Below are 25,989 nucleotides of genomic sequence, written 5' to 3' on the forward strand. Positions count from 1 at the left end.
GAATAATATTTGTTTTTAGGACAGCCTGCAGTTGGAGTTGCACATATACAAAAGATATTTTTAATGTTTTAATACCATATAAAAAATGATATATTTCTAATGAATATAAAATTTGATATTTAATTTGTAATGATTACAAAAATATTAAAGAAATATTCTCAAGATTTGAAGTTAATGCACTTTATCTAAGTATGTAATAAGTATGTAAGACATTACTAAAAGAAATGGAAATTAGTGTTAGCTAAATGTTTTTTGATAGAAATCCATACATTCTTCTACATTTTTCTACACTCTACTTTCCCTGATTATATTTTGTTATATCATTTAATTAATTTGATACTACTCCTTTAATATGACATCAAAATAAAATAAGTACTGTAAATTGTAAATTAACTGTAAACAATTCCACATCAAGTGTGCCTATCAACCATACATTGTGTGCATATATGGCTGGTGATTTACACTACTGAAAGCATTTAAATAAGGGTTTGCTTTTATCCCCTGCAGAAAAACAAACAGAGTAACTAATTGATTAGTTCATACAAACAATAACACAAACCTGCTGTTCAGACACTGTGGTACAGAAAAAGTACATCAGCCTCTAAATTCCAATTTAGAGGCTGTTACCGTCCCTTTTTCTTTAACAAACCTCCTTTTAAAACTATAGATTCTACAGAAGAAGGTAAGGCAAAACTTTTACATCGTTCTCTTTGTTAAACCTGCCCAAAACATGCGCCAGGCACGTGTGTTTACCCAAAACCTTGAGACTGCACTGCCCTCAAATGGCACAATGAGGTCAATGCACACGACTCCTTCATCCCACTTCTCTCTCGCTCTCGCTCTCTTCTTATAACTGCTGCAGGACAAAGGAGCATTAATTAAGAAGCAACCATGAGCAGCCAAGGAGTCTAATGCACACAGATGAAACACACTTGTACGCACACATCCATGCACACACACATGCAAACACACTGCAGTGACTCACAGCTATTCTTCCCTATTCTCCACAGCTTCTGATAACTGTGAAATTCACTCCCTGCGCACAAAGACCGGGGAGGAAAATAATTTCAGTAATCGAGCTAATGGGTTTAAGTGAGACTGAAGAGCAGCCAAGAGCAGCTAAAGAGGAGAAGAAGGAGGGGAAGAGTCAGGGGCACGAAAAAGGCATGGTTGTGTGCACAGGCTTGAAGAAAAGAAGACAGTGAGTGGAAGAAAGCAAAAGAAATGCAGAGTGTCTTTTGCATTGTTCATGATTAGATTGCTGAAGAAGAGAAGGGGATGCTCATTTTCTCCTCACTGCCATGATACAGTAGCTGATAAGAGTCACTCTGTGTGCACAATGGGAGGATTTGAAATGGTGGTTAATTTAATTGATAAAGCCAAACAATGGCATAATGCTTGCAGACCGATTACTTTTCTGTTTGTGTAATCACCACAAAGGAAGTTAAACAAAAGAAAAGCGAGGCATCCCAGGCAATCTCTGACCATTGTGAATTCACGAATAAATACGCACACATAAACACAAATCTGCACGTAGAACAAATGGACACTTAGTACAGCAGGAGACATGCCGGTCTCTCCTATTCACACAGCACTGTTATTTACACCAGAGCATATGAAGTGTTTTATGACTTTTCATACAGTCAATATTGAAATGATACGTATTTTATGGAAATAAAAGGAAAAGCTGATTTCGAAAGTTGAAAATAAGAAACTTTTACTTGACAAACATATAACAGACTTGTGTGGCTTTACTGACATAAGTATCCAGGGATAAATTAGGCAAGTTATCTTGTATGTTTTTGTTATTAATGACTAACAAATTATGTTAGTCATTAACCTTAATGATTTGAATACGTAGCAATGCTTTATTGTCAAAAGGTTACGTTTTCATGGTAAAGACAAGTTTAAAAACAATCATTAGGGTAATGCAAAGCCAGTGGTCCTACTTTATTATTTGACAGTTTCCTCTCTTTTTTCATTGTAATGCAATATTATCTGAAAGCCAGCATAACCCCCAAATGAGTTTTAGGCACTGACGGTAACTATTTGGAGATATTTACTCAGGATCTATTAGTTTACGTTGTGTCACAAGGAAGAAAAACCATGTGCTCCTCGGGCCTCCCAGCTTCTAGCCTCACTTAACTGTGCACTTCATTCTCTTTATTAAAAAAAGCATCACTAACAGTCAGTATACGTGTATTCATCTTTCATCGTTCATGCTTTATACAGTGACTGGAAAGAATTATGACTTTACGATATCGTCCCTATTATATAGATAACTCATCAAAAACAGAGGGGCACATTACTCCACAGAGTTTTTCTTTGCTCTTTGCGATGCACTGTCTCTCCCAAGCAATGTAACTTTTGACACATTTAAGGTGAACAGGAAAGTAGCTGCTAAAGTAAAACAAATCCACTTGTGATGATGGATGTTACAATTAAGCTAACTGCTGTGCAAAATAGCTATATCATCTCTGTTACTGGCTTAAACTGCTCTTAATGTAATTGCTTTTGATGCCATGTTTTCATTACACAAAGAGCCTGTGTAGAAAGGAGTTAGCCGATAGCTGCTGACTGCTAGATCAAGAATTAACTGTCATGTCCTCAGCAGAGGCTGAGAGAGGGCTAGATGAACCCCTTCTCCTCCCTGTTCTTCCCCTCTCCTTTCCATCCTACCAGCCAACCATCCCAGTATTAAGTGAGGCGAGCGACAGAGATATGAATGTGATATTCCCTCTGGTATTTTTAACCGCCGTATTGAATTCGTATAAAACACTTAAGGCTCCTCAGCTTCTGCCTGATGGGAGCCTCTCATAGGGCTATCTTCGAGTCTCTAGAGAGAGCTTCTCTCCTGCCACGAAAAATTCCAGTTTTCTCTCTTGCACATCTATCCCTCCGTAACACCATCCTAGCCCTCCGTCCTTTGCACTTTGATGCATGTGGGGACTTCACGAGGAGCCTCCCCACCCGCCCTCACTCATAAAAACCTAATGAAGTTAGAAGGAAAAGTGCATAAAAATCTCATTAGGAGTTCACCTCTTGATATTGGATACAAATCAAACTTAGAAGCCCTCTTGAGGATTGGCATGATAAGTAGTGATAAGTGCTGTGTCTTTGGGGGAAATAAAGTCTTGCCATTCCATGACCTATGCAAACAGGATGTTTGGTTAAAAGGCAGCGAGTCTTTGCAGTGCATTTAAGTAGCATAAGTGAAGACATATTGCACAGATAATTAAGACTATATACAATGAGGCAGGCTTGCATCAGTTAAAACAAATACGTTTTTTTTTATCTGAAGTTAAGTGTACAAAAATGTTAATAATTTGACTTGAACAATCTTCATATTTACAGTACCAATCGCGTGGTCAACCATCGTCTCTGAAACGAACCATTAAAAAAGAGACCATTAATGACACACTCAAAAGGAGGAAGTACACAGCATATTAGGCTATGTAATGAATAAAACAGCACCCTGAGAGACGCCTACACTGATCGAACATAACCTTATAAATTATACTGTGATGGGTTTTCATATTTATTTCTAGGCCTCGGCTATTTCTCATGCTTGAGTGAGCCTTATCACTTAACGATCAATTATTAACATGTGTCAGAATAAGGAGTGCTATTACAGGGATTGAGACGCATGTTGTACTGTACACCGGCCAGAACTGACAACACTTCTTGTCCTCTCACTCCCCTGTCTATTTGGGAAGCTTGATTTTAAGGTGAAAGTGAAATTTCTGGCTCTTAATTTGTGAATAATGCATCAACCGGAATATGCATTATACCCAAAATGTAAGAATAAGTGCAAGAGTACATTAGAAAGGTTTCTTACTCTACATGCTTGCTTTTTGCTATCATTTGCTGGAATATAACTAGATTTGATCAATATAGACAGTAATTATTCTGTTCTTCAACTGAGAAAAGTTGAAAGTTCCCTGTCTGTCAGGATGATTAAACACAGCATATGATGTAAACAGTATTTTAAAGGGTAAACAAGATAACCCATTCAAGGTTTAGCAATGTGCAGAATATAGTTGTTTTTTTATTGCATTAATTCTAAGCTCATGTAAAAAAGTATCCGACTGCTTTTCTTGATTAAGGTTAAAACAGCATGCAACCCCACCCCACCACCACTAATATTAATAAGGCATTCAAGTCAGTCAAAAATATCATCATCACATCCGCTTGTCCATCAAGCAGTAGTACAGATGTAAGCAATGGTAAACCTGATGGCCGTAAAACAAAGACCACATTCATTATGCAGACAGATCATCACTCCATATTCTGTTCATTTGCATATATCACAATCTCATCTATTTGTATGATAATATGATGGTTAATGAAAAGTATGCGTGTTTTGATTAGAACTGCAAAATGAACATGCAATATTGAGAAAAAATGTGGGTGTCTTAATGCAGGTTTTGAATATGCAATGTGTGTCTGACCTCACAGGGTACAGAAAAGGAGGCATGTAAGATTTATGAGTCGTCTGCAGCCCCTGATTGACTAAAACACAAGGGATCATTTAGATAGTGTATCTCTGCTCCTAACAACTGCTTAGGGTCAAAAAGTAAAAGAAGTCTGCTTTGACTAATACACCAATAGCAATCCAATATTTAAATAGAAATTTAACCGCTAAACATACAGTATAGAACAATACAGACAGGCACACACACACGCACACATATATATATATAGTTATTTTCCCTGTTTCCACATGTGATGCAATTGTTTACTTTTGGTTGGTTTGTGCATGATCTGATGTCATATTTTCTACGTGTGACCTGAATCTCAAGAAGGGGGAGGAAGCGGGAGGAACTTTACCTTACCCTTTTTTGCAATGGCAATCTGGGTATGGGAGATAACAGAGTGAAAAATGTTGGAAGCAATCCACTCTGCCTTGGAGTAAGACCTTTACGATTTCACCACTTCATTAGGAAGTGGCTAATCTCTCCACTCGAGAAGCCTGATAAGGACTCTGCGCTAATGCAGGGGGAGTCAAAGTTCAAACAGCCTTCGATGTTTTGATGCTTAACTTACTAAAGTTCCTGTATGTTCATTAGACAGCTTTATCTGGAAACTCTTCTTACATTCCCCAATATCCATCAAGATTGGAAGAGGTGGTGGTGGTGATGGTGGATGGGGAGGGGACAAGGTGGAGAGCGGCACAGTCTGCAGTTGTGTGGAGATAAGAGATAGCAGGGATAGGCTCTTGTAGAAGGAAAGATGGAGGGATGAAGTGGAGAGAGAAAGGGAGACGGCTGGTCAGGCCATCTTCTCTTCTCCTCTAGAGCACTCTATATCTCGATTAAGCCTTAAGCCCTGACTGGAGTGTAAGTGTAAAGCCAATAGAGAGTGCGTGTTTGCCCTCATCTATGTGTGGTTGTGTGTATACTTGCACATTTTTTGTGTTCTTGTGTCCTGGCCACATTTTCACCCATCTGTATAGATATAGTGTGTGTGTGTGTGTGTGTGTGTGTGTGTGTGTGTGTGTGTGTGTGTGTGTGTGTGTGTGTGTGTGTGTGTGTGTGTGTGTGTGTGCATGAGCATGTCTGTGTGTTTTTCAGGCCTTGATGTCCTTATGCAGTCACATCTCCATCCATGCGACAACAGCCCAGGCCCCACCACTCATCAATTTTGCATTGCCATTTAAAAAAGCCTATCACAAACTCCCCATCAGTTTCACATCGGCCCCTGGTGCACATGAAAAGGCCTATTTATACTGATCCCCTCTCCCTGAAATTGTTTTTCAAAGGGAAGATATTATTTTGTGCCCTTCTAGTATCAAAGGCTCGTCAGACCTCCAGAGAGTCAACCAATATGAAAGTAACAGGAGCAAGAGGACACATCGAAGAGAGCAAACACACACACACACACACGCATGCCCACACACACACTCACATTTAGCCTGAACTACTTTGGGATGTTTGGATGCTCTTATTTTTGTTTACTGAATCTCAATTCTGTCACTTTGTGTCAGGCGACATGTTCGGTGCCTTTTAATTGGGTCTGACATGTTTCTCATCTTAGACTAACTTTACCAGTGTACAAACATGGTGTTCATCCTTCACAGAGGAAGTTGTGAAAAATATAGAGTACAAACTCCAGAGACTGACAAAATCAAAGGTTACAAAATGTTCAGACATAGTAAAGTGGTATCATGTGTTTGAGTGCACTTGATATATGGTTGTTGTAGTAAAAACTAACTCCTGAGGACAGGTGCATTTCATCAGAGTCATGGTACTAAGTCCTTTCGAAATGTCTCACATAGTGGATCCCATCCTTGACAGGTAACAGTAGGCATAGTAGATTGGATATGCAGTCTTTTGAATAGCAAATGTAGTAATCATTAGACACTGTAACATTACAGTGTCTATGGAGTGGGTACATTTTATCATTACTAACATTAACTAGGAGTCCCACAAGGATCGATTCTTGGTACTGTAACCTTTAACCCATGCGTGTTTAATTGTATTCTCCAAGTGTAGGAAGCTTTTTGGTTATACAGCTGATACCTAATTAGCCTGCCTAAATTACTATGATTTCATATCATTTCTATGCTTTCAGAATGTAAGCAACAGAATGCCACAAAACATCCTTAATCAAAAAATAGATAACAAATAATTACTTCTGTCACTGAAGGAAAACAAACAGTGTTTTCCTTTAGTGCTTCCTCCTTATGTCTAGAACCTTGGCATACTCACTGATGATGATTTAAATTTTGGTGGCTACATCAAAGCAGTAACAGAAACAGAGCTAAAATGACTGTATCGGGGGAAAAAATGGCAAATAAAATCAAAATGCTCCTCTTGAAAAAAAAACAACACTGAAAATATTACGTCAGTTCTTCAGAAATTCATTCATATTTTCCAAGTTACAGGCCTTCAAACTAAAAAAACAAACAAAAAAAACACTCAGGCTCTTAAAACTTAAAAGAGAAAGAGAGAGAAACTACAATCAACAGTACAAAAACAATAAGTTTAAGTAAATAAGTGTAACAAATATGTAAGTCAAAATCATGTTTTTGATCAGCTTGATTATTTTTATAACCAACTTTGTGGATCACTTTCATTTTCACAATAGCAAGACTGCACCAAGTTCAGCACAGTTTTACCTGAATGTTTTCAAAAAAGTTGATTTTGCAAATCTTTTAACACTTTTAAACCAGGAGGGAGAGGTGACTCATCAAATGTAGCATATAAAAAGTCTTGTTTCTTAGCAGGTTTATAGCTTCAGAGCTTGCAATTCTGATTTGGAGAAATAACAGTGGTGATCACATGTTCCACGCAAATAATTTAGACTTATCAAATTGATCAGAGAACTTTAAATACTAAATAGAAGAAGTTTATCAAAATCCTTGCAATTTGAGCACACAAAAGGGCCTGGATCAAAGCGGGTCTCAGCATTAATGAATCTTCTTTTAACAGTTTGTTGCCTCATTGTCTGTTTAGCTAATGGCAATTTTCATTTGACATGAAATGGTACCTCCTTTTTGCTCATTTTACTACACCTCAGAGAGAAATGTGCAATTGTTGTGACAATTGTGTTCAGTGTGGTCTGCTAGATCTGTCACGGTCCGCTATGGCAGACCGTGTGGAGAGTGTGTGGAGGACTCAGGTGCAGACACAAGTGAGGATACGGGAGTGAACTTAAACAAAAGCGAGCCTTTTATTGTGGCTGATGATCATAAAAGAAACAAACAAGAATGAGAGCAGCACAAGAGCAGTAACTAAACAGAAACCTAAACTGGGAACAAACTATGGTAAGGCTATGGCTGGGAATACAAAAGACGGCATGGAAACACGGAGGGTGGGAACACAGACGACGCGACACAGACTACATGAAACACAGAGACTAAATACACATGAGGGATGATCAGGGGAAGTGGCCACACATGGGAGCACAGCTGACACACATGAACCTAACGACAGGACAGGTGAAACTAAATACACTGACATTGAATACAGACTTTCAAAGTAAAACAGGAAACATGGAGACTAGACATGAACCAAACATAACCACAGACATGACGCATGACCCAGGGAGACTTAGTACAGGGGGAGATGACATAAACAACTAAGAAACAGGACTACACAGTAATCTAGAAATTAACTAGGTGAACTAAGCTAAGGCACAAATAAATACAAAAGATACATAAACTCAAACACTGGGTCGCTCGACCCAGGACCATGACAAGATCATACTGAGATACTCAGATCATTACATATATAACCTAATCTGCATCAACTACAAATAACAGGTAGTTACATTATGTCATAAGTTACTTATATCAATATCAACTTAAGTGAATAAAATATCACTGTATTTGTAATAGCATTGTTTTCATCGCTGCACATTTACCTTGCTGGCATGCATTAAAATATGAAGCCGGTACTAGCACCTGACAGGCTACTGCTACTATTTCTGTGGCTGTTCCATCTAAGTACAGATGGTGGCTTTGTTGGCCTTTATTACTTCACAGACACCCAGGCATCACATATAATGATAAAGAGAAGAAGTGAATATGTCCAAGATGTTTTATTCTGACATTTTCCTCTACCTACACAGACTATACCTCAGTGTATCTGTGAGTAGATAACAAATGAGGGTGCCAACTGGGCCGCAAAATGCCGCAGAGATAATCTGCTATCAGTGAGCCTCACTGATCCCAGGGAAAAGAAATAGGGCTTAGAGGGCAAAGTGTCAACACCTTAGATGTCTGTACATACTTAGCCCTGGAATCAAAGCTATGGTGGCAGGGGCTGCTCACTACTTAGCCTCATATCTCTGCAATAGTGACATCTCTGCACTACAAACCAAAGTGTCTTTTGACTTTCCGCCCTGCCAAGGCAGTGAATATGATTTATGATTCAGAGGTGTTTTTGAGACAGACTGTATTCCCTTCAGTTCCCCACAAAAATCTGTTCCTTGTTTATGATTTGTTTTTTATTAATGCTTAGTGACTGTGACCACGCTGACACTGTTGTACAGATGGACATTTTGCACTTAAATCTCGCTTGTAAAAACATAAATACATTCCATAACTGCTTTTTAATTATGCAGTGTTTGCTGAAGTGCCTCAAAACACCCAGAAAAAATAAATTAAAGCAAAATAGTTTGGCCATTTAACGCAAACATCTTCTGTTATGAAGTCTAGAGAGGTTCAAATTTTCTGCAGATCACATAGCTTTACATTTTATCTGAACATTTTTGGTAATCTGCCCAGAACATAGCATGCCTCTCAAGCTATTACAGCTAGGATAAGCGCTGAATTTTGAAGCCTCAAACTTGGAATTGGAGGGTAGAAGTGACCATACTTTTACAATATACCTTTTATCTGTGACTAAGATCATTAGTGTTGAGTAACATTCAAGTAAAATACCAGAATTTCATTCAACAAAAACTTGAGTACAAATGTTTTGGGCTGTATCGCACATCACTTCAGATCCAAAGGAGTGAGTTCCTACTTCCTCTCAACCATAAACACATTCTCACTATATAGTTACATAGAATACAGAAATAAAGACACTCAAGCCTTCACTTATACAATACATATGCCAAAAAGTTTTTGGTTTATGATTGTAATACACGTAATAACTCATGTACATTTTCCTACTCGCAGACAGCATAAATAAACTGCCACCTCTACACACATCCACCAATTCCAAATCACACCACAGCAGCTTGATCTTTAAAAGTCCTCTTAATCAAAGTGCAGTTGTGAGGCTAATCAAAGGGCTCTAAATAACTCCATCTCCCAACACAGGCCATAGGAGGATTAAAAAATCCACTAGCCAGAACTGGGTTTCTTCGATCTGGGGGCCGCTAACGCCTAATGAGAACTCCCCAAAGCCCCAGATCACAGCTGAGCTGCTGGGCGCTGCAAGTTAGGCCTCTCTTTAAATCCTAAAGAGATCCTATCAGGACAAGATGAAAATAGATACTGTCCTCTCTGGGTGTCAGATCATTAAAAGAATGGCAAAGGATTATAGAGTCCAGTTTGGATGTTAGTTCTGTGAGTGTAAAAAGGAAACTCAGAGTGTTCCTGTACTCGTGTGTGTCTTTTGCATGGCATTAAGGACCTAACAGAGAACAGTAGCGCAAGACCAAAGATGAATGTAAAGGCATCACTTCATTGTGCAGACTTAGAAGACCTACAGTTTCTTTACTTGGATCTTAAAGGGATTAGAGAACTGTTTGTTTTGACTCATTAAACGCCTGGGCATTCTGTCCTTGTATGAGGCTTGTTAACAGCTCAAGTATTCTCATCTTTATAGCACTGCTATCTTTATATGATAACAGTTTGCCCTACACATCTGATAACTGGGTTATCATACTGGTTTGCAATGGACTTTGTTATGATTTGTGGATGATGCTTGATTTTGTTAAATGTGTGCTTAAAAATGTTTAAAAATTGAAAAGTAAGCCAACAGTGGTGGCGATGCCTTTTTCACAAAAATGGTAAAATAATAAAACAGATTCAGATGACCTCTGTTTTCTATTCGTCAGATATAGATGAATCTAAATGATGAACCTCATTCACATTTATTTGCTTATTGATAAATACTGTCAACATCGTATATGTACTTGCATTGTAAATAAATGTTTCAGATCCTTAGAGAAAGATCTTACCTACATGTATCCATGCATGCCCACATTTTGCATTACTAGAAAACACAATTAGTCAGCCTTTTCCTTCTCTGTACAGTGAAACACATACCAGCAATCCATCCACCTGTCTGTCTTTTTAGAGTAGAGGATCTTTATGCTCTAACTAGACAAACACAGATCTGACAAGGTTGTGTGCACCTGTCATGTCCCTCTCTCTTATAACTTTAACATGTTCATGTCTGGGCATGGCAGGTCATTATAATAAATGAGGTGGGCTCAGTGGACAGCCTTGGCTCGTTCCTTTTCCCTAATGGGAGTGGAGAAATCTGCAAACCAGTACTTTACATTGACTGATGCTGAAATCTCAAAGAAATTCGTTAAAGTGGACAATTACGGGGAGGGGAGGGCGGGGGGGTAGGGGTATGTCTCCCTGCCCAATCACATGAAATGTCCCTTGTTATTTTAATAATTCAGACAGCAGCTAATTTCTACAGCCCAACTGTGTCAAGGTAATGTGCAGCTCACATGTCCTAGATGTGTCACTTTGAACTTGGTCACTGCAGCTTCTTAAGTACGCCAGACAGGTTCCTAGTAGGGGGAATGGCGTGTGTTTTCAATTAAATCAAGTATGGGGGACAACATTTAGAGAGAAGCAATGTGAGGGGAAGATCTCAAACCTTTTTTATGGTGTGGTATAACATCTGTGATGGTGCTTTTCTGTCTGCATTGTATATGCAAAGAGGTTTGTATCGCTTTCTCGATTTGACAGCAACCGTATTCTGTGCTCAGCACTGCGGCTGCCATTCACTGACAGTATGTTGAATTGAACACAGAGAAGGCATAACTTGTATGAAAATTTCTCCCCCCTTCTGGGGCACATTCTGCCCTCAGTGCTTACACAGCTCAACAACAGACCTACACACATACCTTGATGCTCAAGTCTAAGGCTGTTAGACCCTCCACTCACATCTGAAGTGGCTTAGCACAAGTGCAAATCTCTCCAAACCAGACCCCGAGGACTCTATTTCATACTCCTAGCCCTTTTCTGCCTCTTCCTCTCCAATATGCCTGACCTAGACGTCTGCGCTCCTTTCATCCACATTCCCATGGAAACTCATTTAGCCTAGCTAGAGGGAGAAGGCAGCCCAGGGTTCAATTGGCTGGATTTACACTTGAGATATTATTCATTACATTAGCTGCCATGCTGATCTCTTGCTCGGTTGTTCTCTCTCTGCCTCTCTCTCACTTTCTATCTCTCTCTCATTGTCTGGTGCCAGGCTCCTCAATATATTCCCTGTCTTAAAATTCATGGACTTCTCCTCAATACATACCTGTATTCAGTTTTCTTCTATTGTTACCCACCCTGTCTCATTGCCACATGGAAATTGCATTCTTGAATGTCAAGAGCAATATTTTCAAGGACAAATTAAAGCGATGGCACCAAACTGCTGCATAACAAAGTAAACTTGTCTTAGATTTATCAGAAACGATGCCAGCGATTGTAACAATATGCAAATGCAGAGATAGCGCCTCCTGTTTCAAAAAAAAAAAGAAAAGAAAAAAACAAATAAATAATCAAATAAGAATAACTGAATTGTCTATGCTTGTTAAAACAATTCAACATGGTGTCTAGACAATGTAACAGTAAGAGATTTTTTTTATCATCAAAAGCCAGTGTGTGGCTATCAGTACCGAGGGATGTAATGGCTAATTGTCCTTGCTGCTGGAGATTTTATGGTCCTTAAGCTTATTATATAATTGCTTGCCAGAGCCTCTTTCCTGCAGTGAACGGAACGATAATGAGTGTGCATGTGTGTTTGCATATCAAAGGTATGTATGAGTCTTCTAATTCACATTTGTACTTAATCCTTATCGACCATCCTTTCCTCTGTCTCTGATAGCAGTATATTTAATTATATTCTGAGTCTGTTGTTTGTCACCTGTAAGGATGTGGTGTTGTAGCAAATTAATACACATTTTAAAGCTGGAAGCAAGCCCATTATTTCAAAATAAACATTAATATCTTGAGTTGCAAACAGCATTACTACCAGTGACAAATAATCAGACTCTGGCTCTTTGAGTTGCAGTTGGCTTCATGTATCTTGGACTACCTGTCTGTCTTTGTTTGTAGATTGTGAATGTGGCTGTACATGGCAATAAGGGAGCATTTGATGCCTAAAAATGAACTGGTCTTTTGTACACATAGGGCACATTTCACTGCATCCTGGGCACAGTAAACATGGTGTTTCCTCAGCTTCATCACTCCTGGCAAAGTAACCCACCAAGTACAATATGTGCAAGCGACACCTACAAGAACACTTTTCTACTTCGTCTTTCTTTTCGGCTTGTGAAAGTCGTAGCGTGCTCACTCAGGTCCTCTTGCAGGACTCTTTTAGGACAAAAACACTTTTACTTGTGTGCTTGAGGATTGGAGAAAGTTCCTTATTATAGAAAGCTTTGTGTCTATTATGTGTACTTTTGTTTACTTGTGCAAATAATTATGTGTATCATTTGTTTGTTATTTTATTCTTTTTGTTAAGTTTTACACTTATTTTTATTGTGTGTGTTGTCTTTTGTTATGATCATCTATAATTTTTTTAAAGTGATGTAATACACAACTATTTGATTTCACTCATTATCTGATTATTTTCTACTTTAATCTATATTTTCAATGTCTGTGTGTAAAACTACACCTTACGTGCGTATACTTCTCTGTGGGTGTGTCAGTGTACTGTATCCATATTTTTGTTTTATCTGAGGTTATTGTGTTGAAAACCCTACTTCGAAACCGACTCTCAAGCATTCAGGTGAACCTGCTTTTGCTGGTTTTATGTGTTTTATATGGGCTCGTGTGTGAGAGTGCACATTCATACACCGTGTACGCACACACACACACGCTCTGTGAAAGAGAGGGGGGTGTATCCATCTTTTCCCAGTCCATCTTTTGGAGATAATGACGACCATTTCTTCTTCTTCAGTGACTGATGACAGGCAGAACTAACCACTAATGGCGTGCCAGTGGTGGAGCGCGCCACTTATGTTATTTTTCCTGACAAGGCTCAGGGGAAGACTTCATTTTTTTGACACTTGACCATGCAAATTCACTCCTGCTACATTATTCCACATTTACATCCATCTCTCACCCCCCCACCTCCTCATCTGTCTACATCCAACCAACCCCACCCATCGCTTTCCTTCAGAATTGGCTAGTGGTTGCAGACAGCAAAAGCAAATAAAGTGCCATGAATAAAACGACTTAAAAAGCTACACAAATGGAATTTTGAATAAAAATGCCAGACTCTCTTCTATTCTGGATATTTCGACTATAGATGTTTTACAAAGCAAATGAAGTGGTCAAATGAGGAAACTGGTAAAGAAATGTGGTAAATATGAGCTGTGCTAAGTGCAGCGAATATGAATACAGGAGCCAACAAATATTTCATTGATATGGGAAATTCTTTGTGTACTTCTTTATTTTGTGAGGGGGGGTCTTAAAGTTATTACAAAGCCCATGTTGTAAAAAATGATTTTACAATCTAGATCTCAGACAATTTCAAAGATTACGCTTAAAGATTTCAGAAAGGGCTTAATGATGAAGACACCTCGCTTGAAGGAACTTGCCATTGGGCAATTAGATTCAAAAGATTACATGTAAGTAAAAATAATCATATGTGTACGTACATATTGACAGGCAGAAGCAGAGAAAACTTATAGAGAATTCTTTTCTTAATTATTTTTTCTTCCCATTTTTCTTTTCTAAAAGTGACTTAAAACCAGTTAAGGTTATTATTAAGATTATTATTTGTTTGTTCACAAACATGAGCTCCATCCAGACATTCATGAGTAAGCTGCTCCTTGGTTTTAATGATATTAGGCTCCCTGATGAAAACAACAACTTCAGTTCCTTTCAGTTGATTTCAAGAGTTATTTTTTCTCAAAGGCGGTATTAGTTTGTGTGTATGTGTTTGTGTGTGTACAACCATTTCCATATAGGTCCGTTATACGGTATACAGTGAGACATTTTGTGTTTCTTTGTGCTGCCCAAGCTGAAATGTGAGTCTGTGCGTGTGGGTGTGTGTGGGTGCGAGAGAGAGAAAGAGTGTGAGGGATGCAGGGGGTTGATGGTGGGTCAGCACACCTGCTGCGGCTACAAGCACTCTGGGACAGCTAATGTTCTCTGAGCTGACAGGAATCTCCCCCACCACTCCGATGCCCAGCCCTCCTCCTCTCTCCTTCCCCTTTAGCTTAGGTTTAGAGAGATTGCCCTTGTAAAAGAGGCTAATAATGTGCCACAGAAGGCTTTTTAATGGGAGGACTTTGATAGGTTTTCCAGGACACAGGAAAAAGCCACACCAAGGAAGACGTATGCATGGCATGTGCGCGACGGCAAGAATGGACACACACATCGACGCACACGTGCATGCCTGTGAACTCGCAAACTTAAACAAATGTGTATGTGCACACACATCAATGCGCACACCCACACGCTATCTACCTGTCGGCTTGTTCTACCACATTATTATGGCTGGCAGGGGGTCTCTGGCCCTCTGCTCTTCTCCAAAGGCAGCCTGTAATGTGTCAAGAGAGAGAAAATGAGGGAGGAGGGGAAAGAGGAAGGAAAAGAAAGAGGAAAAGGAGGTGGAGGTAGACTGCCAGCTGACAATGAAATAAAGCCCATTAGAAAGAAGTAAAACAACACAGGGAAGGAAGTGACAGCAGGCCTGTTACACATACAGCTTTACTGTCTTTAACTACTGTCAGCCCCACTAGGTGACAGCAGCTGCCATCTCTCACACACATAAAAGAGGCATATACACATGCACAAAGGCATAAAAACACAAGCACACACACAAATATAGGCTTGCAACCACACATTCCCTACTTGTAATCATGGGCATGCAGGCCCAACAAAAAAAGGGGGCGTGGGGGAGGCAAACAAACATATATTTTAGGTATAGGAACAGCATGTACATCAGCGACAGCACAGGAATGCACTCTGCATGTCATGCCATATTTAAAAGACCTGTTTTCAGAATTTTAAAAGTGGAATTTATTTGACTTTTTTTTAAATTGTCAGCGTGTCCCCAGCTCAAGAAAATGACATGACTTTCGACATCGTCTATTTGGCTGTTCAATAACCTCCACGGATTCAATCACGGTACATTTTGGGGTCACTGCTTAATGCAGATGCTTAATTTTTTTGGGCGAATTCAAAACAAAGAGGATTGATCCACATAAAATATTTCATTAATATTTTTTAATGAGGTCTACTTAGATTTACTTTACAAGAACCACCTGTTGTCAGCAATCATCCACATTAATGAAGAAAAAAAAGGAAGAACTGGATTACGGGGTAACAAGTGATCCCTTTCTTCCCATTTAATTTAATAGTCTAACTATAATAGCCTGAAAGATTGCTGCTTGTAGACCCGATGACACGTACTGTCATTCTTGTATAGTTGTTATATTAACAGTAAAAGTTAAAATTTTATAAAGGTTTGCCGTAATGCAAACCCAAAATTACAATATTTGCTCTCCACATTTGCACAGCTAACAATTGGATTGGAAAACAAATACTACACCCACTAAAACCATTAGTCTAAGTAGATATTTCCCTTTTGATGTGTTGAATTTCTCTAAATAGAAGCAAAGTAAGTGTCTGGGCTACTATTTAAATCTCTAAAGTAATATTAGGAGGGCCTTTTGGGCATAAAGCAGATGTCATCTAAAGGCAGATTTCAGATCAGTAAAAATGGACTTTAAATGGTATAGACAGGAGACTTGTAAAGCCAGGTCTCACTAATATTTTAAAATATTAATGTGTATCTCCATCAATACATGAATGAGGGATATTCTAATAGATGCTCCATTATTCATATCCATAAATAAAACCTGCTTACCTATTAGGCCTTAAAACCCCTAGCATGACAGTTCATGAGGACAGTCTGATAATGATGAATGTATGCATGGTTTTTTGATGTGCAGCTGTACCTGCACAATAGGTCCATCCCACATTCTGAGACAGATAGCTGTCACCACTAAACCCGTGGCCATCATTAGCTCAGCTACCTTGTAAAATGCCCTATATATACTGAATATAGGGGAAAGGTGACTTGTCAGACTGTTAAATCAAAGGTATAGCATCACGCATGTAGAAGTTTGCAAGCACTGTAATGACAATATTCTCTATCCATTTTTTGTACAGTGAATATTAGTAGTGTTTAATGCAACAGCCAGTAGCAAAGATCATGAAATTAATATTTACTGCTCTAGGTTCAAATGCGCACAATAAGTTAATATAATAATATGTGAAAAGTGCTATGGACAGGTCATATAAGGGTGATATAAACTAAAACTATTCATATCTAAATTCCCTTGATTAAATGAACAATAAAGACCATCTCTTGTAGAAATAACGTTGAACTATGTACATGAGGAAGTGATCCGTGCAGAAAATTATAACCTTGTTTCAACAACCACTTATTTTTCTCTCTTTTTTTTTATTAATATTATTATTTTTTATTTGTATTTTTGGCTGTGTTATATTCTGCAGATCTCTGAGACCACTTGTGAGAGACAATTAACTGCTAATCAGTTTTAGTTGCAGGCTGTTAATATTTAATTGAATAAATAAACAGACACAAACAACTTAATAGGGAGTGTTATAATAATGTTTTGCATATTGCCTTACTTAAAATTTTGTCATGAAAAAATGTCACAGTTTGATGAGAATCCCATCATAATTATGCAGTGACAGAAGGAACGAGTTGTGGAAGTGGGGTAAACATAACTAAAGTTATTCTATAAGCTTTTGCAGATTTAAGTATATTTAAGGACGCGGTTAAATTGCCATCTTCAACAACAATGGTCTTTTTTGTTTGTTTGTTTTGGGATTTTTTAACCAGGGAAAAATGTGCAGCAATAAAATGATAATATCTTACAATCGAGATTACAAATGAGTACAGAAACACTGCTGCAGTCTTTTTATTTGCTTCGAAATAAACAGAATGATACGGTTCCCTACCTTTTCTGGATTATGCACGCATGCAGTTTTAAGGCCACATATATATAGAAAACATTAATTTTCTAATGAAGTGTCTTCATGTGACAGCATCAATGCACATGCACTGATGGCAGCACCGGGCAGTCAATTAAACTGGATGCTCTAATGATCCGTGATCACTAAGAAAGAAAACAGCATTATTGAATAAGTGGTGAGTGGTTAAAGACTCCTGATGAGACGAGCCCAGTAAGCCTGTGGAGAGTCTGAGAGGCAGGCTACACAGATAATGAAGTCTTCAGCCGTGAATGTGTGTGTGTGTGTGTGTGTGTGTGCACATATGCGTGCAGACATGTGTGCATCTCTGAATAACAATCCCAAATTGTGTAATTAATTATAAACACATCTAATTGAGGAGAGATTTCAACAAAGGCTTGAGATACATGCTGAATGAGAGGGAGAGAAGGAGAAAAGAGAAAGATATACAGATCATTCCTCCTTTTGAGCCGTTTCCATCTTAATAAAGCAGAAGAGTAGAGATGAGCCTGCTGTGCCCTCCTGTGGCCACTATAGTGAAATATTGCCTGTCCCAGTTCTCTGCCTACGACTAATTGCAGTCACTCTGAATTCTATTATCCTGCCACAGTAGTGCACCATGGAGTGTGGATTTAATTACAATTTGAAAAGAGAAGCTCTTTTTATGTCAGCGTAAAGGTGGATTAAAAACAAGAAGGAGAATCTCCAACAGGTCTGTAGGAAATGAAGCGTTATTTCATCAAGCATTTGGATTATAATGTAACATTTGGCAGGATGAAAAATGACTAATGTATATTGTAACTCTTATTTTATGATGAATGATTGCTTACCAGCTGTTTAAATAACAGGTAAAAGTAAAATAAAGTATATAAGATGCTCAATAGACATTTTGTACTGAAAAAAAATTAATATTTATTTACAGTGCATAATTCAGCTATATTGTATATACTGTATTCTGCAGATACAAGGCAAAAAATCCCACTGGGCATTGCTGAATAAACAGGAACTCATTTAGGAAAGGATATATCCTTGTTTTTTCAAGTTAACCTAATTATTTTACCCATCATTAAAAAGAAATAATGCAGCTGCGGTTTATAAATCATTACCAGTGTTCAGCCTGCCTTTTTAAATGCACTTAAGTAATAACTAGTAACTACTCAGATCATTTGCTGTTGCCTTTCCTGTTTTGTTTGGTTATTAGCAAGCACGCAAGCCACCTACCAAGTCAGTTTTAGAGTTTGAGAGGCAATCAACCACCAGTCTAGCCAGACAGTTGGTCTAAAAGCAAACAAGCATCTCAGCAGTCAGTCAGCCCAGAGTGACAGTCAGTCCACGAACAAGTCAGTCAGACAGTCAGCTAATCCTTTACTCAGTCAGCTATCCAGTCAGTCTGCCACTCATCAGGTTAGCCACTCAAACATGCCGGCACGTCTACCAGTCATTTAATTTGCTCCCACACAGCCACCAAACCGGCAGCCAGCACAAGGTTAAAAAACCTAGTCAGTCACTCAGTCTGCCAGACAGGGAACCAGTTAACCTCTGACAATGAGTCAACTACTCCATCAGTATAACCAATACCCTGCCTTTCAGTTTAGCACTGTATATATTAAGCAGGGCTAGAGAGCACACATGACCTTTCTTGCTTCCTGTTTGAGGAGCCAAATCATTAAAATTACTATGGTAACCACAGGCAAGAGGCACAAAGTTGGGACACATAAAGACTGGACCATTTAAGGATGACCTTCTCGCACAAACATGTGCATATACATAAGGACAAACACACACAGACACACAATACATGACATGTGCCCATCTCCTCTGTTCTGCCCTTGGAGAATCTAAATGCTAAATGTATGTGCATATTTTTTCATAGCAAGAGACATATTAGAATTTTTCCAGCGACCCCACTACCCCCCATCCACATCAGCCATCTCCCATACGGAGGACATGAAAGAGTCTGAAGCGCATAATGCTGGAGGAATTAAGGGATTCCTTGGTGGCCCTGAGTACCAGGGGCCACCATAATGACGAGAAGGCTTAAGCGCTTTGTATCCTCCCTTTTACCCCACTCTGTCTCTGCCTCTATTGCAGGTTTCATTTTTCATATTTTTGAGGGCGTATCATTAAATATTCATCATGAGGTAAAGTAATGATGATCTGCTTTTATTGAAAGAGGCACATATATTAGAGCACAGAGGCGATAGATTTGTTCTCTTGTTTGGAAAAGGAAGAGACAAAGCAAAGAAAGGAGGAGGAAAATGTCCTTGTCTGCGGCCATGCATGTGCTTACTGTATGTGTTTGTACATTTTCAGCTAAAGAACATCCCCTGAAATAGAATGAAAATGAGTTTTGGGTTTGTTTTATATTTAAAATAAAATCAACTGCCATATGCAAAAAAAAAAGGCAACTGTCAAAACACACATTTTCCCCTGTGAGTTGAAATGATCTCACTCTTCTCTTTTATCTCTTTTTTCTCCAAAGATGGCTATTGATCTGGGTCAAAGGGAGCAGAGACAAATTGATTGAGAAATTCTAGCATGGCCAAAGAGGAAAGATTCCCACTAGACCTTCTGATTGCTGTTTTCCTCATATAGATCTCTCTCTCCATGAGGGGCCACTTACTGTCTCACCACCACTGTCAAACATTATATTTGAAACAGACGGATGCTCTTGCTCTCATTTCTGAGCAATGTGAGGCCATCGATTTAGCTATTTAAACTTAAATAAGTAACTGCGATAAAGGAGATGTCATAGATTTTCAAGTGTTTGGGCGTTTGACTGGTGATGTTTGCAAGTTATTTTGTGAAGTTCATGGTAAAAAAAAAAAAAAAAAAAAAAAAAGTTGTGAAATTATCTGAAATTCAGTTTGAAATCAGTTCTTTTAATCAGGAACTCTTGTCAGTAAGATCCATGAAAGATGTTCACTGATATTTGTTGCTGATGATCTTTGATAGTCTTTGATGATTTGTAGAAGTTGTTGTTGTAAAGCCATTAATAACAAATATCCACTAGAGGGAGACATTTGGCTCGTTACAGTATACGGCCACAAGTGCACAAGTAGGCTAGTATGGCAAACTCCGTCAGTCAGTTAACTTGATGCAAGAAATGCAGTTTTTATGAGTTTCATTAACTGGTAACAGGGTTTTCACCCTCAAGACACAATTTCACTCACTGGTCATTTAATTAGGTGCATATTTTCAACTTGTCATCTGCGCATTTAGTCATAATATCAAGGTGATTTGTTGAAGTTGAAACTAAGCATTAGAAACGGAAAGAAGGGCAACAGTAAGTCAAATAAAAACTTGTTACAATCAAGGCATGCAGAAAAGCATCTCTGAATGCACAATATATCAAACTTTGAAGTGGATCGGTTAGATGTCAGCTACAAGGAGGAAACTGAGGCTCACCAAAACTGGATGGCAAAAAAATGGAAAAATGTTGACTGGTCTCAATTTCTGCTATGACATTCAGATTCCATCCTATCTTGTATTAATGGTTCAGGCTGGTGGTGGTGATGTAATATTGTATGGGATATTTTTTGGGCACACTTTGAACTCCTTAATACCCAAGATGTCACGGTCTGGAGGGCAGACCGTGGGGGATGTAGGAGAAAGGACCCAAAACGCAGACTTGATGGAATGAACAGTGGGTTTATTTACAGTGAGGTAAATGTACACCACACATTAAATCTCCAAAAGTGCTCCCTCGACTCCCGTGACGTGTCTTCTCCCAAGTGCTGGTATCCCGTGCTCTCTGCCCCTGTGCCTTCACACACCCCGTGTGTCTTGCAGTCCTGTGTTCCACTGTCCTCCTGGGGAAAAACACAGACACAGCCGTTATGGCACCAACTCCGGCAGGCATACACTTTAACAACACTAGAAACACTGACATGGAGTCTAACTCAACGATCCTGCGCCGGAGGAAGCTCCATCGCTCTGTTAAGTAGCTCCCCCGACGATCCTGATCAGAAGCAGGTGTGTGGTAAGCTAGGCGTGACCAGCAGCTGGCAGGGCCACACCCATCAGGCCTGCAGGTGGCTGTCCTTCATCCTCCAGCCTCACACACATACACACACCAGCATTGAACACAAGAACACAGTGCAGCAAACATACATCCAATACACTAATAACAATAAAGGTCCACACTGTTCACGAACCCCGAGTCCCCGGAACCGGGTCCGTGACACAATATACAAGATTTTAAACCCCACAGGCAATCTGAGCGTTGTTGCTGACTATATCTATGACCACAGTGTCCCCATCCATTGATGGCTGCTTTCAGCAGTTAAAGAAACCCCACAAAGCTTAACTCATCATTTCATGGGAGATTTGCATCATGGATGTGCATCTGATAAATCTGCAGCAGGTGTGTGATGCTGTCATGTCAATAGAGACCAAAATCTCAGAGGAATGTTTCCAGCACATTGGTGAATTTGTGCCATGAAGAGTCCTCATAAAGTAATGTATGCAAACCCCATGTAGTTGAACTAGTTTTTTATATGTGGTCTGTTTGAATTTGATTTGAGTAGCACAAAAACAATGTGACAGATTTGATTTTCAGTCATGCGTAAATAAATTCTCAGTATTCTCTGAATCTTTTAATGATATAATTTATAATATAATATATTTTATTTATAATATATTTTAATATATACTAGATATTTTTTTAGATCACTACCGTGGGAAACATTCTGAAATTGTTGGACTATTAGAGAATGCATTGCTACATGTGATTTTAACCCTCTGATGCATGAATTATGAAAGCCTTGGTCAAGATTTTTTTCTTAAGTGCTTTTATTCTTCTCAGGACATGAAAAAAAATGTTTAACTCTTTTTTTTTCAAAAATATGTTTTTTTATAAAGTTATAAACTTGTCCACTCCAGTGGACTACATGCGCCTGAGCACTTAGCATGAAATACTGTGAATTTACTGTAAAAATTAATTACCTTGTGTTCTATTGTAAATATACAAACACTTGTTTGCTTGTATCCTTTGAAAAACATCTCAGCAATTTTTTTGGAACTTTCAACTCATAAGGCCCCAATGTTTAGACGTAAATAACAAAACCAATCAACAGTCCTAGCTGTGAATCCTACACCTGAATATGGCAAACTATCTCCAACAAGAGAAACATTTTTGAGTCTACACAGTTCTATAACGATGCAGGACAGTATTACCAAGCCCTTAGTAGCATGCTGGAAGAAAACACAAACTGACATCTTAGTCTCTGCATCTCCAAACAGTTCTATGTTCATCACACCTAGGCTGTGCGAAAGTTTGCAACGCATCCAGGGCACAATGGCACACAGCATTGCATGCAGATGTATTTGGTCTTCCGTGTGCACACAACATCATGGCACCTGTTTGCATTTTTCACCTCGGTCAGTTGGGGCCAGTGATATCCTGTGGCAAACCTGACCTCACAGGCTACTTTGGTGACTGCTCTCCACTTCACGGGTTGTGGGGTCCCACTGGGTCTTCCTCTTTTGCATTGCTGGAGGGAGAATCTCTTCTCTTGTTACTGACAGTTCTTTCCCATACAAGTTGGTGTTGTATGTTATATTATCAATTAGATCTGCTGGAAACAGATGTCTGAAGAAATCTATGGGATCCTTCCCCTCCACATTCAATTTCCACTCTCCTAGAAAAGGAGGCAAGTCTCCAACCAAGTCATTGTCTTGGACTTTCCAAATATTTTTGCGGGCTTGAGTATGGTCAGGTGCCATGTACCCATCTCCCACAGCTCCCTGATCATACTGACCTTCCTCTTCATCCTGCCCCTCATCGTTCTCACTTTCTGCATCCTGACTGTCTGTGTCTTCATCATCCGTAGTTCCTATGTCTCTGTTCTGCTCTGGCAGCCACTCTCATCATCACTGGACTTATCACTGAACTCCTCATCACTGCACTCATCAATGAAATCATCATCACTGGAGCTGGATGGAATTTCCTGGACTATTCTGTACGCTGCCTTATTCTTTGCTGCATTTGAAGTCTACAAAATATGATAAAATAATTATTATAGTAACTCAAACTACAGCTGATCTGCACAGAAATATATATTTTAAATGAGTAGCTTATAAATGTAACAATTATATGCTTAATTATAACCAAAACAGTCCCAAAAAACAGTGAGACAATTTATGACTTATGTTAAAAAAAATATAGTGGGTAATGCATGATGTCCACTACAGTGGACACATGGTTAATTGTAGTTTTCTACATATTAGACATAACAATTTCTTATTCCAAACAGATAATATCCTTCCCTAGATGTTACTGCATATCATCATATTTTTTTTACCTGTTGGGCTCTTTTAGCATAGAAGGATTGACAGGATATGCCAGCAGTGGTCGGCAGGGGTGACAGTTTGTCTGCCATCTTTGATTCAGAGGAAATTTACTTGCAGTTGCACTAACTGAACACTGAATTGACCTCAATGGAGCATGGCAGCAGAGAGCACTCTAGAGGCTAATATGCAGTTCCACCATAGAAACCAATGCATTAAAGAGATATGTACGTTTTAGTAGCTGTCCACTCCAGTGACCACTATGCATCAGAGGGTTAAAGAGCTTCACAGTTTCCAACCATGCACACGACTAGTTACCAGTGATAACAAGTAGACTTACTGCAGTGTAGCCCCACACAGTAAAAGTCGGTGTAAAAACAAGAGTGTATACAAAAAGACAGACACAAACATTATGCAAACTAAGCTATAGACAACACAGTTACCACATGCAAGACAACCACACACTGTTACAGTATCTGCTTCTTAAGCCTGACGTCATTTGCAAAACTCGTTTTCAGTTCCCAAACTCAAACAAACACTATGGCACCACTGAGAGTTAAAACAGTTTGAATTATTATTCATCTTCAATAATGTGTGGCTCCCAGGTTTTACAATGAAAGCTTAACATCGAGGCATCCATGAAAAAAAAGGTTTACAATGTTTAACAGGTTTAGGAATTAGCAGGAAGTTAGCTCGCTAGTTTCCATCTAAAGATGATATACCATGTTTTAATTGAGAGACTGCCAAAAACTAAACTGTACAGTTCACTAACACATAAGTGAAGACAGAAAAGCAATGTTTGTCAGGTTTTTGAATTCAGGCTAGCTGACATATAATTGGTGCTACCCACAGAGCTATGGTTCAGATGACTCACAATGAAAAATTCCTGATGCTAAGTTTCATGTATCCACTGAAATCTTAGTTAGCCTCATATATGTGGTGTCTGACAGTCCTTGGAGAGTAGTTGCATCATAAGGTTTTAAAACCTGAGCTTTAAAATGTGCCGCACATGAATAGTGTTTATAAAAAGCCAGAGAGGCTGACAATGACCACTCAATACTTTTAGGTGCTTGTTCATATTAAAAAGACAAAAAAAGGACGACAGCCTTAATGACCGTAGTAGGAGCTTGGATCCAGAAGAAGGCTTGATGTGTCATCAAGTAACACACACTTGTGAAAATACACATTCATGATTCATGAATATAATTGTAGGTGGGAGTAGGATGGGTGAGAGACCTAAATAAATACCTTTTTGGAGTGGAAAAAAGAAAGGAAAACTGGGGGGAAGCCTCTCCTAAGAATGTTAATCCTTTTTGTTGTTATCAGTGTTAATTGAAAGAAGGCGCTCTATGATACGGTCCCCAGCTGGGCGATTACTAAACAAAGAATATGCACCAACAGAGAGAGTGAGAAAATGGGAGAAAACAGAGAAAAGAGAGGAAACAACGAGACTTACCTCTTTCTAGGATTGACCCGTACTGTTATTGGCTTCAAGGTCAAGTAGAGTTCAGTGAAAGTTCAGTGCCAGGTGACCCTTAAAGTCCTCTCTGTAATTTCTTTAGTCCTAAGATCTTCTCAAGTCTAGTGAGAAACATGGCACTCCATCAAGAGCAATGCAAGCACAGCAGTAAGTCCAACACATGCTTGATTTGCACAAGTGTGTGTGTGTTTGTGTATCTGTGTGTGTGTGTCTGCATCTTCCTGAGTATTAGTCTAAAGGTTAAAATGCTTGAATCAGAGAAAATAAAACATATTTTGCAGTAAACTTTGGTTTTTAAAGTGCACCAGAAAAATAGAACTTGCAATTTAACAATGTATGGGCCCTCTGGTAAAATTATGATTATTTCCATCAGCACTTACAAGTTTTTGAATTCCAAACCCATTTGCCACATCACAGACTCTCATTCTTCTTTACACGAGTCATCCTAGCATGTGATAATTGCACAAAGATGGCAGCGCAATTGTCTGCATAGTTTAACTTTAATGACCTACACTGATATCCGTACTAAGGCTTGTATTTCTGTGGGTGCAGCTTAATGCACATC

General features: G+C 38.9%; 1 pseudogene; it reads right to left on the minus strand.

The window, feature by feature from the left end:
• Window positions 1-22,411: 22,411 nt before the first annotated feature.
• Window positions 22,412-24,214, minus strand: LOC146658630 (uncharacterized; annotated as a pseudogene).
• Window positions 24,215-25,989: the final 1,775 nt, after the last annotated feature.

Source organism: Rhamphochromis longiceps, linkage group LG11 (assembly GCF_057381845.1).
Source record: "Rhamphochromis longiceps isolate RC_006_pf linkage group LG11, R_longiceps_female_GT1.1, whole genome shotgun sequence".
In the NCBI taxonomy this organism is placed as follows: Eukaryota; Metazoa; Chordata; class Actinopteri; order Cichliformes; family Cichlidae; genus Rhamphochromis; species Rhamphochromis longiceps.